The 19,766-nt window shown below is 46.6% G+C and overlaps 2 long non-coding RNA genes across 2 annotated transcripts; one reads left to right on the top strand and one right to left on the bottom strand.

The window, feature by feature from the left end:
• Window positions 1-6,710: 6,710 nt before the first annotated feature.
• LOC101396303 (uncharacterized) lies at window positions 6,711-8,361 on the bottom strand. The gene is made up of 2 exons (XR_015550302.1): window positions 8,246-8,361; window positions 6,711-7,521 (listed from the first exon to the last, which is right to left on the bottom strand). It is a non-coding gene; the product is annotated as an uncharacterized LOC101396303 (long non-coding RNA).
• On the top strand, window positions 7,397-18,808 carry LOC147912050 (uncharacterized). Its single transcript, XR_015550301.1, has 3 exons — window positions 7,397-7,500; window positions 8,150-13,025; window positions 18,235-18,808. It is a non-coding gene; the product is annotated as an uncharacterized LOC147912050 (long non-coding RNA).
• The last annotated feature ends 958 nt before the right edge of the window (window positions 18,809-19,766 follow it).

The following is a 19,766-nucleotide window of genomic DNA, read 5'->3' as shown; positions in this document are numbered from 1 at the left end:
TGGACCTGCCTGGCGCCCACCCTGAGGGGTGGAGCGCGGGGAGGTGGGAGTGGGCTGGTTCCTGCCACACTGAGCGGCTCCAGGAGTGAGGCAGGGAGGGAGGGCCTGGACTGTGGGCCTGGGAGTAGCCACCCTGCCCATGGTGGCTTTACTTCCTCTCCCTCATCCTCAAGCCTTCCGAAAAACCTCACTGCAGGCCAGAAGGTGGTCTCAGAGATTTAGGGGAGGGCAGCATCCCCTCTCCAGGACTGATGTGGCAGGAGCAGTTAGGGACCATTATGTGCCCAGCATGGCAGCCACCTCATGAAGGTTCCCTGAGAGCAGGGGCCTGGGTGCCTTTGCTCACCATAAAATCCCCAGACTCGAGAGCAGAGCCTGGCAGGTAGCTGGTGCTCAGCACGGTTTGATTGACTTGCATGAATGAATGGTTGAATGAATGAAGGTCACCTGTGGCCGACACAGCTCTGGCAGCCTGAGGTGGAGGCCAGAGGGAGGATGCTGAGACAGTGTCCTGGGCACTTTCAGAAGTCACTGGGGCACACAGAGGGGGATACATTTCTCTCCTTGTAATTAGGCATAAGGCAAATTAGACCTCTACTGAAACCTGGGCGTGCTGTCTGTGGTTAATGGGTTGAAGGGAGGCAGAATATGCCATCCCAAAATGTGCCGCTTTGGCATGTAGATTAGTTTGAGCTGAAGGCAATGAAGACCCATTTGACTCAGGAAAAGCTTTTTACCTCCCCCTTAACTACCTAAAAGAATTTAGATAGGGGACCTGTATCAGAAAAAGAGCTATTGCCAGAAATAACTTTTTTAATCTGAAAGACTATCTGCATGGCAGGGCAAACATCTAACTTACCAAACATCTGTTCTCCTTATCTTCCTGTGAATTGCTGTCCTCCCCTTTGAAGCCCTAAGCCCCTATCCCATTCCTTAACTCTTGGTGGCATATAACCTCAATTGCCTGACTGCCCTTGAGTTTTACATTTTTGTTTAATTTATGCAAGATAGTAAATTTGTTTTTCTCCTGTTAATCTGTCTTATGGGTCAATTTACCTATTAGACCAGCCAAAGAACCTAAAAGGAAAGAAGGGAAAATTTTTCTGCCCCCACGGAATCCTCCCCACTGGTCTCTCCCTGTCCTTGAACCCAACTTTAACTTCCCTCTGCCTGGAAGTCTGCCTTAGCGGAGCATCTGAAGGTTTTGTACTGTGCAGAGGGAGGTATACAGAAATGGATGTTGGGTCCCCTGCATCAAGACATGATGTGAAGAGGGTGTATCAGGGAATAATGGGAGGGCCCTGAGTGCCTGGGTGGCTCACCATTGTCTAGTCCAGGTGGCTGATATCGTTTGCCTCCAGTTGGGGGTCTGTCCGTGTCTGTGGTTGCAGGATGCTGTGGACTAGGGAGCCCAGGTCTCATAGCTGTGGTTGTGATGGACTCTCGCTCTCCCCACTCTCCCCTCTTGGAAAAATGGCTCTCCACTCACCGTGCAGCAGAGCTGGATTAGGTGTTGTCACTGCGGTCACCTGACACCCTGACATCAGCAGTGGTCACTCTTGGCATTCACCCAGTCCAGTGGACACAGCACCAGGGCCAGCAGCCACATGAGTATTGGGAAGGAGGCCAGAGTGCCCTTCACGTCCCACTCTACCTTTGCCTTTCTCCTGCTCTCCATAAAGGGAGAGAACGGCAAGCTTCCTACACATTCCAAACCTTAGGAGGTTACATTGTCCTGGGGTATCAGAGCCTCCGGGGCACCAAAGGGAATACCTCAGTATCCAGGGAAGAACTGTAAGGACTCTTGCAGCTCTGGCAGTTTCCATTTCTTTACTTCCAACAAAACCGAAAGAGGACCTAAATAAGTTGTTGGTTAATAAATCATTAGACATAATTTTTGATGATAGATGACAATGTGATTTTGGCAAGTAACTTAGAAGGATTTCAAAGAATTCAGTGACATTGCTATAATAAGATTCCTTTCATTCCCATGTACTTATTCTTTATATGTACAAGTTTGCCCAGCACTTACATTTAAAAAACCGAAATAAGAATAGATCAATGTTGAGCTCTCATTCTAATTATAGTAATACATAAATACATGAAATAATTTTAAAAAGCTCTGTCTCATCAAGATATCTTGCTAATAAAAATCAACATTTATAATATATTATGTTTATATATTTATGTTATTTGGATCAATGGTATACTAACAATAACTGTAATGATGATAGAACCTATAAGAATTTTTTAAAAAGTTAACATCGTATGGTTACATAAAAATATTATAAATTAAGTTTTGTTGAACATGTATTTTTATTGTTGCAAAGAAGGATGCTCAGTAAAATGCTTTTAAGCATAATATATATTACATTAGTATAAAATTTCATGGGGGAAATGAATGGAAATATCATTTCAAGGAGAAAAAGGAATGTTGTAAATTTTCTGACTTGAAGTATTTGTTCACGTAATTTTTAGATGGATGACTAGGAAAAAGTCACTATGCTATTGGGCTTTCATTGGATACATCTACAAAAGTAATGTAACAGTTTTATTTTAATATGTCAAATTTATAATATTCCAGAAATAATAACATTTGAACTAACTATTTAAAATTATGGTGAAAAATTTTAGATTTTAATCTAAAACGTGTGTTGGCGGAAGAGTGCGGTCACAGTTTTTCAAAATTCTTGTAAATGGTATGTAAGTTAAAATATTGGAAGACCAACACCCTGCAAGGAATAGGGCCCTGGAAGGGCCTTTTGGGGATGGAATCGAACTTACTGCTGTGGTAGTGAAGATCACAGTTAACAATGCATCAGGAGGACATTACCTACTTAGGACAAGGGTCTCACCCTCCAGGCTGGGGGGGGCCTGCGGCTCAGCTGCCGTGCTTGATCTCTTTTCCAGATGTTCATGATACATTTTATTATAAGCCAAACCCATAGTGTGTGTAGATGCTCCTGTATGTATCTGGATTCCACATATCCCTCTGCTCCCAGGACTCATCCAAACCCAACCTTCACATGCAAACTATGTGGCTCCTTTGGCTAGGGGGGTCTTCACGTTGACTTGCAGCATCAGGACGTCAGGATTCTCAGGCAGTGGCTGGGACTCCTTTGGCCCACACTTCCCGATCCCTGGCAGATGAAGGATTTCATGCCTTATTGTCTCTGAGGGCTGATGGAATTGTGGTGCAAGGGGTGCAGGTGAAGGGCTGGAGAGAAAGAGAAGCATTGGCCCTTTCAAACAGCCTGTGGGGAAACTCAGGACCTGGAAGGGAGTTGCTGAATACCAGTCACCACTCACACCTTGGTCCCCAGAAGGCCCCACTCACCCAGGCACAGGCCTCACCCGGACCCTCTATCTCCAGCTGCCCCATTTGCCAGAAGGTGAAGTGTTCTCAGAGATAGCGAGGCCACATATGTGAGAGAGCAGCCCGGGCCCCTGGCACACTCCTTGCTTAGGAAACTCAAACGATGAATGAATCCATAGCAGAACTCTTTCTCAGCTCTTGGATTACAAACACCCCGTGTTTACATTAGCCCCTCCTGGCCCTACCCTTCCTGGTCTACATGCTGTATTTCCATGGTTTCATGATCTGCTTTCAGAGAAGGATGTGAATTTTCATGATTATTTGTGTAAGCAAACAGTTATGCTGATACAAATAAGGAAAGCAATGCTTCTGGCCTTCCCTGGGAGAAAATCTAATCACTCAACTTGCTTCCCAACTGCCAATTTAGGAATCAGGATGTGGGTGAGATGTGATAGGAACTGGGAGGAGGCTCTGACTGTGGTCCCACACCCCTGGGCGGGCATCACACCAGTTTTCTAGGTCATCCTCACCCTGGCTTCCAGTTGAACCTGATGTTTGTGGGTAGTTCAGCAAAGCCGTACTGGGGGAGGTGAAATGGGGTGGGGAGGAGGTCTGTGCAGAAGGCGTACTGACTTACCTTTCCACCTCTGACCAGGACATTGTAGCAGCCACCCACCCCCCAACCTGTCTTTCAGACCAGATATGCTCCCACACACCATTGCATCATTTACCTTCCCCCACCAGACACTTGCTTACTCCAGCCCAACCTCATAGGACAAGCCACACCCTAACCCCAGGGACTACCTGTCATGGAATCTGAGACTTCAGGTCAAATTCACAAGTACTTGCCTCCTATTCTCCAGGTACACAGGATCTCCTTGAAAGCTGGCAGAGTTGTGGTGATGTGGTGTGTTACCTGCTGGAGGTGCAGACAAATTGCCTTCCCAGCTCCTTGGAAAGACTTCCTACTCCTGGTTGCATTTCCTGTGCTTGGTGCAGTGGGGGGAGGGTTCTGGCTCTCCCCACTCAGATCATCTGACCCTTTCCATTTAGAAGCAGGCCATTTCTCTCTTCCAGGATAATGACACCTAGTGTCATTTTAACTTGCCATGATGTATTTAACCTTTTTCCTACTAATGAACATTTAGATTGTTTCCAGTTTTTGTTAAACTTTTTGTAAACAATTCTAAAGTAAACATCCTTGAACTTGTTTGTTTAGGGAAGATATGAAATAGTGGAATTGCTGAGTCATAAGCATGTTAAAAATAAAGTAGACACTGCCAATTTTCTCTCCAAAATGGCTGTACCAACATACCATCACACAGATGATTTGGGATAGGCTTCCTCTCAAGGTGAGATGCCTTCACAATTTGTCATTCTTTCTGGTGTGTCCTCCCTTTTGGACCTGAGAGAGGTGAGTGGAATTGGATCACTCAACCAAGGAAAGGGGACAGTATCACTGCCGGGGCTCCCAGGGCACCTCTGCTTTCTTCTACAGATCAGCTTCCTGCTTCCCACCAGTCCCATTCCCTATTGTGGAATGGGCGCCACTTGGGTGCCTGCTCCTAACAGCCATTGTGTCCTTTGCACTGCAGTTATGAAGCAGACAGAGCTGCAAGAGGGTGCTCTGTCGGGTTGTAGGGCCTCCATCCATATCCTGTGATCTATCTTGCAGAGCTGCGAAGAAGGAGGAGGAGAGGGTATTGTGGGGTGAACTGCTGAGGACTGGCACATTTCAACAGTTGTTTTTCCCAAATAAGTCATATGCTTTTTGTTTTTGAACAAAAGTCTTTTTAAATATTATTATCGTTTTTATTTCTGAGTAGGTAATATATTCACATGATTCAAAAATCAAACTATATAAAAAGTATCTGGAGAAATGTCTTTCTCCCAGCCTTGTCCTCCTGTATCTTATTCCCCAGTCCCTCAGAGCTACTTTTTAAACTTCTTATGTATCTTCCAAAATTTTCAAAACCAAATACAAGCACACTGGAAAGTATTGCCTTTTTTTCCCTACCCTTTGTTTCTTAAAAGTTAGCCACTGTCAACACCCTCTGCCTCTTGCTCGTTTTCAGTTTTCAGTGAACCTTGGAGAGGATTGGTGTGTGGTGTGGAATGCTTTCCCATTCTTTTTTATAGCTGCATAGCATTCCATTGTATGGATGTCCCATAATTCATTTAGGCAGTCTCCTGTTGATAGACACTTGGGTTATTTCCAATCTTTTGCAATTACAAGTAAAGTGCCATGAATAATTTTGATCACGTGCCATTTCGCGTGGCTGTATGTCCACCTGCAGACAAATCCTCAGAAGTGAAATTGCTGGGCTAAAGGGGATGTGCATTTGTAATTTTCATAGTTACTATCAAATTTTCCTCTACAAGAGTTGTGCCAATTTATGCTCCTCCTGTAATGTTTAAGAGTGGAGATTCCCCCACAGTCTTCCCAACAGGGTGTGTCGTTCAACTTCTGATTTTTGCTAATCCCATAGGAGAATATTGGTATCTCAAAGTGCTGTTAATTCAGCTTTCTTATATAAGCAATATTGAGCCTCTTTTACTCTGTCCAAGATCTAATTGTGTATCCTTTTCTGTGGATGGCCTGCTAATATATTGTTTTGGTGGATTTTTGTTGTTGTTTTTCTACTGTTTTGAGGGAACTCTTTATATTTTAAGCAAATTATCCCATTGTCTGAGATAGGAGTTACCAATATTTTATCCCTGGTTTGTTTTTGTGTTTTGTGTTTTGCTTCTTGTGACTTCTGCCATCCTGGAAGTGTACTGCTTGCATCATTTCTTCTCATACCCCCATGCCTTTCTTCATTCTGGGCCCTCCACTGAGAGTGCCCTTTCCTTTCTTTCTACGTGGGGAACTCCTGCTCATCCTTTGAGGCCTGACTCGTGTGTCACCCTTTCGACCCTCGTCCTTCACAGATCTTGTCACTTCTGCTGGCTGCTCCTTTCATCCTTTATCTTACTTCTACTTGTCGTGTTGCCTTATTTTTGCTTGTATACATCTGCCTCTCCTATCTACCTTTCTTGTTTTTGTACTCCCAGCCTCTAGGACGTAGCATTTGTATAATAAATGTTTATTGAACAAATGAATAGAGAAATCATTGGCAGCTGTTACTACCCACGCTTACTCCCTATAGTGCTTCATCTGGTCCTGTTTTATGAAGCTTGTGCATCAAATGTCCCTTTGTAGAAAAACAGAAATGAAGGGGTGTGGTAAGGAGGCTTGTCTTGTGGCCAGTGATGTTTCTAGGTACTTTGCAGCACTCAGTAGTGCTGAGTAGAGGAGTAGGCTTCTAGCTCCCCGAGGAGAACTCTCATGGTCCCATTTATGTTTTCTCTTCTGTGTCAGCTCCAAGAAAAGTCAATGACCACACAGACATAATATTTTTTTCAGCAAAGTTTATTTCAGAATCATTGAAACAGTGTGATCATACTCCCTCACTCATAAATATTCCTATTTAAATAATCTGAGCTTATATATTTTCAGCCTTGGTGAAAGGACTTGATGTAAAGATGGTACTCTAGTCCAAGTTAAACTAGTTCCATAGATATTGAAGATTGGGCTCGTTCACAGACGCTACTGCTTCTTGTCCCCCTTGAATTAAATTAAATAGACTAACCCACCAATAAATACATAAATATATAATTAGTTAAGTGGTTGCTCATCAGAAGCTGGGCTCAAAGGACAGAGGGTTTCTTTGAACCTGATGTGCAGTGGTTTCTACCAGGCTGGCTTTGAGTGAGTAGGAGAGGTGAGAGAGGCCCTGTTCAGCAGAGGAGGTCTGAGGATTGGCCCTGGGAGGAGGGGCCTGTTCCTCCAGGCTGGTGAGCAAGAGATCTCCTTAGCACTAATATAGGGAAGGCAGCTGGGCATTGATTAGACAAGAGTGAAGTTCAGCTTGCAGCCATATTCAAACCCCCTCTATTCCCCTCTGCCACCTCTAGGGGTTCTTCAGTACATGTGGAAACTCTGGGTATGGCTCTCTTTAGGCGAGTTCCATGATGAAGTCAGTAATATTCTCACTGCTTCTGGTATTTCCTAGGAAGATGGGCTGAAGTTCTGATCGAGAGGTACTTATGTACCAGTTGGGGTACATTGCAGATTCAAATTCACACTTGTGATTGATTTCCAGCTTGTTGAAGACAAATCGCTTTTCCATTTTCCTCTTTGGGTAAGTATTGGGTTTTACTGACTGCAGAAACACAGAAATAAGAATTTTTGTGAGGGAAGGGACAAAGACGTTCTGGTAAAGATGTTCTCTGGATCAGCTAAAAGGAAACTGATGAGTAGGTTACAGGACAGGGAGTCAGACTCCTGAGTTATCTTTGTGACCCTAACTTTCTCTGTGGTGACTAAAGGAGCTCTTATCCTTTTGTGAAACTTAGTATCAAATTCTGGGGAGTACAACATAGGTGGGAAGTCTTTTAAAAAGTGAAAATTACGTTAAACCTTCTAGGATTATCTAGTTTTCAGAGACTTTTCCTTTGGCCTTGGCTAGAATGGGTTTGAACTTGGAAATGATGGTTTTGCTGGGAAAGCAGGGGGGGAGGGTGATTATGGGAGTAGAGTGGAGTTGATGACAGGTGCCTTGAATTGCTTAATTTCCCAAAGTGTCATCTATCAAATGGAGCAGTCCTAGCAATGAATAATCCTTCCAACCCTAACATTGTATAATCAGTTGGGTGTTAACAATGGCAGGAAATAATAACATCAGCAAAATGATTTAATTTTCTGTAGCGGGAGTGAAAGTTGCATGTGTGTAACAATTGCATTAAATTTATTCACATTTATGCAAATTTGTCAAATACATGTGCTTCCAGATTTTCTGTGGGGAGAAGGTGGCTGTCTTGGAAGTAAGTGATGGGTAAGGGTGCTTCAGAAGAGCCAGAGAAGGGCCTGCAGCCCCTGGTACTCACCTCCAGCTGCAGGATGGGCTTCCCGTCCTTCATCCCACACGACAGGTACAGATTCTTTCCCTTGAGGCCCAGGGCCACAGGTATCTTGTTGGTCTCTTCTTCTCCTTGCACGAAGCTCATGCAGAACACCACTGGAGAAAGGAGAGGGGCCTCGTGGTCAGGGACACACAGCAGTGCGGGGTTGGCCCAGCCATTGGCCCCCAAGCCCAGGACTCATAGAGTTTAGCATCCTCTGTGGAAACCCACATTGAGTTTCCTGTGGCCTAACAGATAGAATAACTGGGCTTCTCACAGGGTCAGTTGGTTGCTTCAGGTTTTCCCCAAAGAACGTCTAGGGGTTTCTCAGAGCTTTGTCACCGTGGCAATGAAGAATTAGGGGGTCTAATTTTTAAAACTGAAGAAAAGAGGGAAAGAAGGAATGAAGGAAGCCGGTGTCACTTGTCACTGGCCAGTCATGTGCCCATCTGCATAGGCAGAACAATTTGATCCATGTGAAAGGCGAGAAAAGAGGTCAAGCTGGGCTCCCGAAAGAAATCAGGCACAAATGTATTTCAGGAACATAGAGCTGCAAGTGGGAAGAACTTGGGAGAGGAGAGGCTTAGCTGGGAAAAGTGGCTCCAAAGAGAGACACTCCTTTTAATCTTCGTTAGTCACAGTCGTCTCACTTGGAGGCCCCGAGGTCACGCTCACAACCCAGTTCTAAAGAAACAGGATTGTCTTGGCCTGGCTGAGAGTGGGCAGATTACCCCCAGTAATGCCTCTCTCCAAGGTCAGCAGCCTTGGAAGAGAACAGGTTGCTGCTTTCAGCTGTTCCCTTGGGCATACTCCTGCATGCAGAGTTCAGCCACAGTGGCAAGGTGCCAGGCAGATTTCCTCAAGTAGTGGGCTGCCCAGTCTCGAAACATTTGTGAGTTACAGTAGAGAGATATGAGTTCCTGCTTGTCAGTAAAATTTCCCTAGAAGGAACCATCTGGTATTAGGCGGGAAGGATGTTAGGGGCAAGGGTGCAGGGTTGGGAATGAGGATGGGCATGTTATCTCTTCACCATGCTAGTTTCAACTTCAACAACAGGAAAAAAGAACCCACAGGCAGTTAGGTCATGTCCATCAAATGACCCCTTTCCAATGGAAGCATTGCCATTGCACTATCATTAAATGACTTGGCTGGACAATGGTCCTGGGTATGCTTGAGCAGTCTGATTTCTCAGAGTCACATCTCTTGCTGAAAAATGAATGTGCTAAGGGAATCAATCTGGTGTCGTTGCTAGGACCAAAACAAAAAGTTTATATGTTGTATGTTTTTTCACTTATGTTGATAATTTGCCTTAATGTCCTACTTTGTTAAAAAATGTGGAGAATTAGCAAGGTGTCAGGAGGCCAAGAAAGGAATCAAGACGTCCCCAGTTACCTTGCTGGTCCTCCTGGGTTCTCTGGAGGTGGACAGCCTTCAGCACACATGAGCCAGACAGTACCATGGCTTTTTCTTCTATGTCCTCGAGTTTGATATCCAGCGATTCCACGGCAGAATTACTCTGATAAGTATCATTCTGCTTGTCACAGATGATGGGTTCTAGAATGTGGAGCAATATATTGTTTAGAGAGAAAACCAGAAGGGCGGGCCTGATGATGTGAGGCAGCAGAAGTTGGTTGCTTGGAGGACATCTGACCATGCCAGCCGAAGTTCGATTATAACATTGGTGGGGAAGAAGTTGAGGTAAGAGCACTGGACCTGGCACCATAAGATGTGGATTCAAGCTTCAGCTCTATTGCTTGCTGTGGACTAGCAATAGAGCTACTTATGTAAAATGGCGATGGCAGTAACACTGGCCCAACAGGGATATGGTGAGACTTGCAAGAGATAATATAAGTGAAACCACTCAGAATGATCGAGTGATTGGCAAATGTGAGTAGTTATCAAGGTCTTACTTTAGGGATAGTTTCAATTTAACAGAAGATTAATTTGGTTTCTAGGCTTCTGTCTTCCTCTCATCACTGTGCCTTCTACTTTTAAAGGGCTTCAGGTTTGGGGGAGTTTAGTTGACTATTGAGTTATGGATGCCTAGAAGGAAGTGACTGGAGATCTGTCTGCCCTCAGCTCTCATTAAGTGGTACCTTCTTCAAAGATGAAGGAAAAGAGGCTCCTCAGGTCATCATCCTGGAAGGCCTGTGAGCAGGGACTGGGTATCTTCTTCAACTTCTCCACAGCCACAATGATCGACGCGGCATGCTTGAAAGTCTTGTTGTAGAGCTGGTGAGAGATTTGCAGCATGAGGGCCCCATTTCCCACAGAGCTGAGGTCCGGGTCTTGGAAGCTGCCCTGTGGAGAGACCAAGGGAGTAAGTGTGTTAAGGTAGTTAGGCCATAGAGCTCCCATTTTGACATTAGAGAGGTGGAAGGGACCTTAGAGGTAACTGAGCTGCTAGTGATAAAGGCTGGTCTCTCTGAAGCCCAGAGAGGTTAAGCGGCTTACCCAAAGTGACGTGGCAAGTTAGAGGCAGACCCAAAACCAGAATGTGGGCTCCCTTATGCCCATGTCAGTGCCCCTGCAAGGGTTGGGAGCTAAGCTCATGGTCTCACCTTCATCTGTTTTGGACCATCCTCCTCAAAGAACTGGTCATTCTCTTTGCCACTGTATTAAAAACAGAGAGATTGCTCAGTTAATTGTCCTAGACAAGTTTATTTTTCCTTCCCTGCAAACAGTCTTCACTGTTAATAGGAAACTGCAAACATCATGTCCCTTGAAGCTGCTGAAGCTGGCAAATTCCATGATGATATGCATGGAACAGGATAGGAGGAAGGGCAGGTACCCTGGGTGCTCCCTGTTGGATCCTGAGACCTAACATCCAGCCCAGTTAAAATCTGAGATTTCCTTTGCACTCAAGCCAGACTTTGCCAAGGGGTCCCCTGTAGTGCCCACTTGGAATCTTTTCTTTCTGTTTACCATCTGCAGGAAGCCCCTGCAGAAACAACATCTGGATAGCCTGTGGGTCTCAACGCTGGATTTCCAATGGGAAATCACACTTCACCCCAGGGTAACTTGGAACTCTCCTTGCCACTGGAAGAGGCAGTTTGGGGGACAAATCTGGTCTCCAAGCACAGATAACACTCCACTCTTGAAGGGGAACCCTGCTCCCATTATTGGTCTCAGTTTCCCCACTGACCTGCAATTCATCTTTTCACTGGTGAGTTCAGGTACTGCTGCCATGGCTGTTTTAGAAACCTGTGTAAAGAGAAGAAAATGAGTGACCACTTGCCATGCCAGTCCCCACGAGGACTGCCTTCATATGTGAGTTTCCCTCAGCATGTGTACATAGCAGGCACGCTGTGTGGGTACATGTGTCAAGTGTAGGGCCCAACTCTAGGTGGTTGGTGGTCCGTAATTCCTGAGCAATGTGGAATGAGGAAGTCTGATTCGGTAAGCTGTTATAAACATTCTGCCAAAACTTCAATACAATGGATAGATAGTTCAGAATTCACCAACCTCCGACTTGGGGTTCCTTTTTCTCCCTGACATTAGAGGGTTGGAAAATCTTCCAACATCTAATAACAACTCTATGAGGCTGCCACTCAGGACCCACTTTTCAAAATAGGTTTTCACAAGGAGTGATGTTTGATATGATAGTTCCAGAAATGATCTATCAAAGTTAACTTGATGATGTGTGCAAGTAGGAAAGTTGTATGTTAGAACTAGCAATGATTTTAAAACTATCCTTCTTAGGCTTTTTGTTAATATACATGCTTGTTTTCAAAGTTTCAAATAATACAAAAGTATTTAAAGTAAGAAGGGGAAGCCCTCCACTCCCCCTGCCCCACTGCCTCTCTCACAGGATAAGCCATTTGAGCAGAAAGTATCCCAGTCACTGCCACCCAAGGACTCACCCCTCCATCTATTCATCACCCACCATTGGTTCTTTGAACAGGCTTTTTTGGAGCACTTCCTGAAGGCCTGGGATCTGTAGATTTCTCTCCATCCCCATACTTCATTTTAGTTCAAGCCCTTCTCCCTTCTCTCACCTAGGTCATTTAAATCATCTCCTAATTGGTTCGTTGCTGCCATGGAAACTCTGTCCATCTGTTCCCCACACATCAGCCACAGAGATGTCTCCACAAAGCAAATCTGGTGACACGAAGCCCTTGGTCAGATCCCATCATTGGCTCCCCATCCCCTTTTGTGGATGAGTCCAGGCTCCACAAGGCATGGCAAGCAAGGCCCACCGTGGAACGCTCTGCTCTTCTCTCCTACCCCACGCTTCAGCCCTCCAGAGTATTTGCAGTCCCTTGAATGCGATATTCTTTCTAGCCTCTGTGCTTTTGCACAACCTATTCTTTCTGCCAGGAACCTCCATTTCGTCTTTGTAGTTTGGCCAACTCCTAGTCCTCAAGCCTCAGCTCATGCTTCACCTCCTCCATGACAAGCCCCTTCCCAAGCTGGGTGGTGGGTGCCTCTAACACCCTCTGCAAACCTCCATGTCTTGTCTCCTTTACTATTTGCTTGTCTCCTTTACTATTAATGTACCTGTTGCAGGGCTGGCATCGTAGCTCTCATCTCCGTGTCTGACACGTGATGGTGCTCCATGAATGTTGGCTGACCAAATGGATGAAGGCCAGGAGCGATCAGGCTGCCACTCTCAGCCTTCCATCTTGAGCTAGCTTCCTGTGACAGGAAGGCGTTTCCTTAGAAAAGAGTATCTTTGGATTAAAAGCAGAGACTCACCAGAAGCACAATGTCCAGCTCGGAACGAACTCCTCAGTAAACAGCCTTGTTGATATGGGAGCGGGAGGTAGGCACCAAAGACTCCTAGAGTAGGGTAGTGGTTTGGGCCTGGTTGGGGGTGTGGTCCTTTTGGAGGGTGCAGTTCTTGCCACAAAGACACAGTGGACACCTTGCAGCCCTGGCTTGAATCAGTGTGGTGTCTGGGGAACAGACACTTGCTTGTCTGGGGAATTCTGAGCCTTTTATGAAGTTTTCTGGGACAGGGAGGTGAAGGGAGCTGACTCTGATCAGGAAGAGGTGTTGTTCTCCTGTCTCGTGTTTCACCAAAAATACCTGGGAGGTAAATTTCTGGAAAGCCTATCTCATGTCTTCCAAATGGCAATTTTGAAGTGTTTCTTGAGGGCTTTCCAAATTCCTCTGAGAATGCAGGAGTTCTAGAAAGATAAAGTCAGAGGGGATGGCATGTGAGGGTAAGTAGCTTTCAGAATGACTTTCATCATTCATTCATCCATTTGTTCATTCATCACACCAGGCACCATTTGAGAGGGGTGTGTGTGTGTGTGTGTGTGTGTGAGTACACAGAAGAAGGGGAACAAAACTACGCAAGACATAGTAGCTGTCCTCAAAGAGTTTTTGCAAATGCCCACAATTTAAGACAGGATATGGCAAGTGCTGTGGCAGGTGTATAAACCACCTGCCACGGAGGGGTCATCTGTCCTTTCCTGCACACACTGAGGGCCAGAGCCAGGCCAGAGGAGGGAGGGAAAAGTGGTCCGGCTCTCTGTGGACTGTGCTGCTCTAGGCTGCACAGGGCTGCTTTTTGGGAAATTGTAGGCTCTTGTTGGAGGATTTGTTTCCTGCAGAGCCGGGCTGAGGCCCTGAGACATGAGGAGAGGTGTGGGGGCGAGTGTCTCCTCACTCTGGACAAGGGACTGTGAGAAAGAACTGGGCTGACCTTGGCAACCTGGGCTGGGGGCTGGCATTCCCATGTGGCCATTGTCACTGTCTGGCTTGGGACCCTGAAGGAATGGATATCAGACATCCTGGGGAGAGGGCAAGCTGGGGCAGGAGGAGGGCCGTGGTGGGTATGAGGGAACCCTTCTTTCTCTGTTAGGCCTCATGGCAGCTAGGGCCAGGACTCTGAGCCTTGGACCTGCCTGGCGCCCACCCTGAGGGGTGGAGCGCGGGGAGGTGGGAGTGGGCTGGTTCCTGCCACACTGAGCGGCTCCAGGAGTGAGGCAGGGAGGGAGGGCCTGGACTGTGGGCCTGGGAGTAGCCACCCTGCCCATGGTGGCTTTACTTCCTCTCCCTCATCCTCAAGCCTTCCGAAAAGCCTCACTGCAGGCCAGAAGGTGGTCTCAGAGATTTAGGGGAGGGCAGCATCCCCTCTCCAGGACTGATGTGGCAGGAGCAGTTAGGGACCATTATGTGCCCAGCATGGCAGCCACCTCATGAAGGTTCCCTGAGAGCAGGGGCCTGGGTGCCTTTGCTCACCATAAAATCCCCAGACTCGAGAGCAGAGCCTGGCAGGTAGCTGGTGCTCAGCACGGTTTGATTGACTTGCATGAATGAATGGTTGAATGAATGAGGGTCACCTGTGGCCGACACAGCTCTGGCAGCCTGAGGTGGAGGCCAGAGGGAGGATGCTGAGACAGTGTCCTGGGCACTTTCAGAAGTCACTGGGGCACACAGAGGGGGATACATTTCTCTCCTTGTAATTAGGCATAAGGCAAATTAGACCTCTACTGAAACCTGGGCGTGCTGTCTGTGGTTAATGGGTTGAAGGGAGGCAGAATATGCCATCCCAAAATGTGCCGCTTTGGCATGTAGATTAGTTTGAGCTGAAGGCAATGAAGACCCATTTGACTCAGGAAAAGCTTTTTACCTCCCCCTTAACTACCTAAAAGAATTTAGATAGGGGACCTGTATCAGAAAAAGAGCTATTGCCAGAAATAACTTTTTTAATCTGAAAGACTATCTGCATGGCAGGGCAAACATCTAACTTACCAAACATCTGTTCTCCTTATCTTCCTGTGAATTGCTGTCCTCCCCTTTGAAGCCCTAAGCCCCTATCCCATTCCTTAACTCTTGGTGGCATATAACCTCAATTGCCTGACTGCCCTTGAGTTTTACATTTTTGTTTAATTTATGCAAGATAGTAAATTTGTTTTTCTCCTGTTAATCTGTCTTATGGGTCAATTTACCTATTAGACCAGCCAAAGAACCTAGAAGGAAAGAAGGGAAAATTTTTCTGCCCCTACGGAATCCTCCCCACTGGTCTCTCCCTGTCCTTGAACCCAACTTTAACTTCCCTCTCCCTGGAAGTCTGCCTTAGCGGGGCATCTGGAAGGTTTTGTTGTATGCAGAGGGAGGTATGCAGAAATGGATGTTGGGTCCCCTGTATTAAGACATGATGTGAAGAGGCGTGACTCTTTGTGTGCATCGGGGAATAATGGAAGGCCACTGAGTGCCTGGGTGGCTCACCGTTGTGTAGTCCAGGTGGCTGATATCGTTTGCCTCCAGTTGGGGGTCTGTCCATGTCTGTGGTTCCAGGATTGTGGACTGGGGAGCCCAGGTCTCATAGCTGTGGTTGTCATGGACACTTGCTCTCCCCGCTCTTCAGGAGTAAAGTACCCCCCCCCCCATTTCTCTGGGCTTAGGGTGGGATCCATGACCTCAGCATGCCCCACTGCAATATCAAGGGTTAGTTTAGATCAGTGTCTCCTCTGAGGCCTTGTACCAGCTAGCATTTCCTACCCCTAGGTTCTCATCTCTCAGCCCTCTTCCTCTTGCTCACCACACCCAGCACACAGGCCTCCTGTGTGATCCTTCAACTTGTCAGTCTTTCCCCCTAACTGAGGGCAAGTGGATTTGCCTTTTTCTCATTAAGGTGTCCCCGATCCCCCAACTCTCATCCACTCCCTCTAATTCCAGCCACTCTTTAGCACAAGACTCTTGTCTATCTGAAATGATCTCTTAACTGCTGTTTACTGACAGATCTCTCCACTAACCTATGGGCTCAATCTATCAGCCCCTGATTGTCTTAATCATATTGTGTCCCCAGGCTATGGTGGGTGATTAACAGTTGTTGAGTGGAGACTCATCAAGTGAGCCATCCCTTGCAAGTCCCTGCTTGCTGACTCTTACAGGCTCCTGTCTTAAGTTTCCCTCCCCGTTCTCCAAAGAATGTGGGCCCTGGAAAGTTAGAGTTCAGTGCCTTTAGGTGGGTGGCTCATGTCCCTGGGTTCTACCCAGTAGATAGTGCTGCTCCGGGTGACTGGGTAAGTTTCCCTGTCCTCTGTCACTTCCGCATGGGAGTCCTTCTGAAATTGCTTGTTCAGTCCAGAGAATGACCTTGCCCAACAAGGTCCTACTCCACAGGAGCTTAAGGAAACCAAGAACTTCTCGGATGTCTCCTTTGAGCTCCTGAGGTCAGTGTATAGCTGATGAGAGACTTGCCCAGGGATGAGCAGCAGATCAGGCAGCTTGCAGACTCCCACACAGGCACCCAACTTCCAGCTCGAATTCTTTCCACCCACACTGGGTGTTCAGATGAGAGAAGGCAGGGGGCTACACTGTGCTTCTGGGGAACCCCGGGACTCTGAAATCTCAGCATCAGCCAGGGGTTACATTCTTTTGAGGAACTTACTCAGCGAGTCCTGACACTAAGAGTTGGGCCCCTGCTTGATTGTCTTTTTACAAATGGCTTCATTGACAAGGGGACTACACCTGTATGAGTGAAGACGGGGGAAAGGGAGTAGGCTCCCAACGCTTGCTCTGAACCATAGCAGCCTTGCTGGCTTAGCTCAGATTGTCTGATTATCAGACCTATTAGCTCTCACACTTGTCCTGTAGACAGCCAGCCTTTGTGAACTCCAGCAAGTTCCTCGACTCCCTCCTTCTAGAGGTTGATTTCCTAGGAGATACTATTTTAAAGTATCAAGGACACAATAGGATTCACCTCAGGCTCATTCTGTCACAGGACAGGGAAATTTGCTTCTATTTCTTTTATATTCTAGTCAGGAGGAAAGCAGTTCTACAAACAAGCAAACAAACTCATCACCAGAACAGAACCTTTCAATGTAGTCTCCCCTAGGTAACAAACCTCCTTGTTGGTTGGTAGGGAGTTGCTTTGAGTGTGGCTATTTGGGAACATATCTGACCCTTGCCACCAGTCTGTAAGCTCCTAGAGGGCCGTGACAAAATCGCCCACCTCTCCTTCTCCCGTGACACCTTGCTTATGCTAGGCACTCAATGAATGGGCCAAATTATCACTGAATGAAGGATTCCAGGAGGCGCTGAGTGGGTGAGTCTGAAAGACCTAAGAGGGAGTCAGATGAAGGTCTGCTCTCCTAGCCCTGTCCCCGGAAGGAACTCATCTTCCTGGCCCGATGTCCTTATGTTTAAAATGAGGACAAGGCCTATCTCTCTGGGTTGTTATAACAATAAACAATGTCTGTATGTGAAAGTATCTAACACAGAGGTGCACCCTGGTTGACAAACAGAAAATATTAGTTTGCCTCCCTCCCTCCTCCTTTCTTCCTTTCCTAATGAGAGTGGCCTATTTCCACTGCTGCTGAGGAATCGTTGATGGTTGGTTATGTGTGAGTAGGTGTGCATTAAGCCTGCAAAGTGTTAACTAGCAACATATACTCTTAAAGAGCTCACTTGGCTGAGGGCTGTGGTGGGGATGGGGGATCCTGTTCCCCAGTGTGTATCACTGTCCCTTTGTTTCATGATGGTTCCCTGAGGCCTTGTTCAAATGGAGCCCCCCACTGGGCTCACCACACAGGGGCTTCCTGAATTTTCCAGCATCCTTAATAATTCAGCATCATCCATTCCCAAAACGTACACTTACCTTCCATATACTATTTTCAGTATACTGTATATTTTCAGCTGGGACTACAAAGATGAGTTAAACAAGGGCACCTCTCTTCAGGGAACTTGTCTTGAATACAAGGAATTAATATTAGGTACTGAGAAGAGGCATTCCTCTTTGCCATCCCCAAGACTGGGTGCCTCTTGGAAAGGTTCTATCTCAGCAATCATGCACACCGACATCATCCTCTCTGACCACAGCCTTCCTGCTTTCTCACTCCCATCTCTCAGAGCACCAATTATTCACCCTTATCAGGACCTCCAGCCCACAGACATCCTCCCTTTCTATCTGCCCTTCTGCTTTTGCTTTCTTATCCATCCAGTTAATTTCTGTGCTCCATCTTTTCAATCATTTTCTTGCTGGTCTTCTCAGGAGCCTTTTCCTTTTTTTTCTCTAGCACTCACTAGACAAAACCTCAGGCCTGATTCTACCGATGGTCTGCTTCCTCTGCATCTCCATGGGGGCTGCTAGGGGCTGATGGAGAAAACCACCTAGCCAGATGGCTGGTACCTGGATGCATGGGCACCACCCCCACTGGGCTCTCACACTGCCCAGCAGTCCTACAAAACTTTCCTAGTCTACTGTCCACAGCAATGATTTCAGATACTCACCATCGACCTCAAATCCTGACCCCACCACTCTCCCTCACACTCAGCCCGTGAAAATAGACGCCATCATACGACAGCTCCTTCAGCATTTCCCATCACCCTTCCAATTGCATTCTGCCCACCGTGTCCATCTGTTCTCTTATTGCTGGAGTGGTAGAGGCTCTTCATCCTGCCTGGGCTCCTCCTTTCACCCAGGCTCTGAACCTCCTGACCCACTGTTGTATAATAAAGAATTTATCTGGTCTTTGTCTCAGATTCTTGGCAGGGAGCCTCTGAAACCGTTGGAATTTCTTCAGTGACAGATAATCATCTGACTGGAGGCAGGGACCCCGGACAGCTTCAGGGTGGGGGCTAATCACCAGAAAGACCAACCATGTGATTAGATTGAGTCACATGATATCAACCTTTCCTCCTGCTTCCTGGGAGGGGAAGGGGACTGGAGATAGAGTTCAATCACGTGGCCAATGAGTTAATCAATCATACTTATGTAATGAAATCCCCAAAAAGCTCTGGACACTGGAACTCAGAGGAGCTCCTGGTTGGTGAACACAATGATGTGTTGCATCCTGACTCCGTGGGAGAGGGCATAGAAGCTCTGTGTTCCCTCCCGGACCTCTCTCTATGTGTCTTGCCTTGGCTGTTCCTCCTGATTTGTATCTTTTATAATAAAATTATGATAATAATAGCACTTTCCTGAGTTCTGTGAATCTTTCTAATGAATTATCAAACCTGAGGGGATCATGGGAATTTCTGAATTTATAGCCAGTCAGTTGGAAGTATGGGTGGCCCGAGGACCCCTGAAGTGTGACGGGCATCTGAGGTAAGGACAGTCTTGTTGGGGACCATGCTCTTTAAATTGTAGAGTTTGCACTAACTCTGGGTGGTTATTGCTAGAGTTGAGTTGAAGTACGTCCAGTTGGGGTGGAAACAGGATAACTGTCTTCCCAAGGACCTTGCTGTTTTGAGCTCTCGCTCTCTCTTTCTCTCTCTCATCTTCAACATTTTACTCTCTGTTGGCTCCTTCTCACCAGACCCACTCATGTCTTGCTTATCTAAAACAAAACAATGAAGACACCATCTTTTCCCTACCCACTGCTTTGTTTCTCTTGAAAGAGTGCCTTCACTTGCTTCTCCTCCCATTCCTCAGCCCTCAACAGTTTTGCTTCCTCCCACCACTTGATGGAAACATCTCTTATGAAGGTTCATTCTTGTTCCCGCAGTCAATGGATCATTCTCAGCCTTTTTTTTTTCTTTTAACTTGCCGTCTCAGCAGCATTTCACACTATTGACCATTTTCTTTTCTTCTGAAACTACAACCCCT

Source organism: Ceratotherium simum, chromosome 40 (assembly GCF_057802395.1).
Source record: "Ceratotherium simum simum isolate JZ-2026a chromosome 40, ASM5780239v1, whole genome shotgun sequence".
Classification (NCBI taxonomy): Eukaryota; Metazoa; Chordata; class Mammalia; order Perissodactyla; family Rhinocerotidae; genus Ceratotherium; species Ceratotherium simum.
This window is presented reverse-complemented; position numbering and strand designations above follow the sequence as displayed.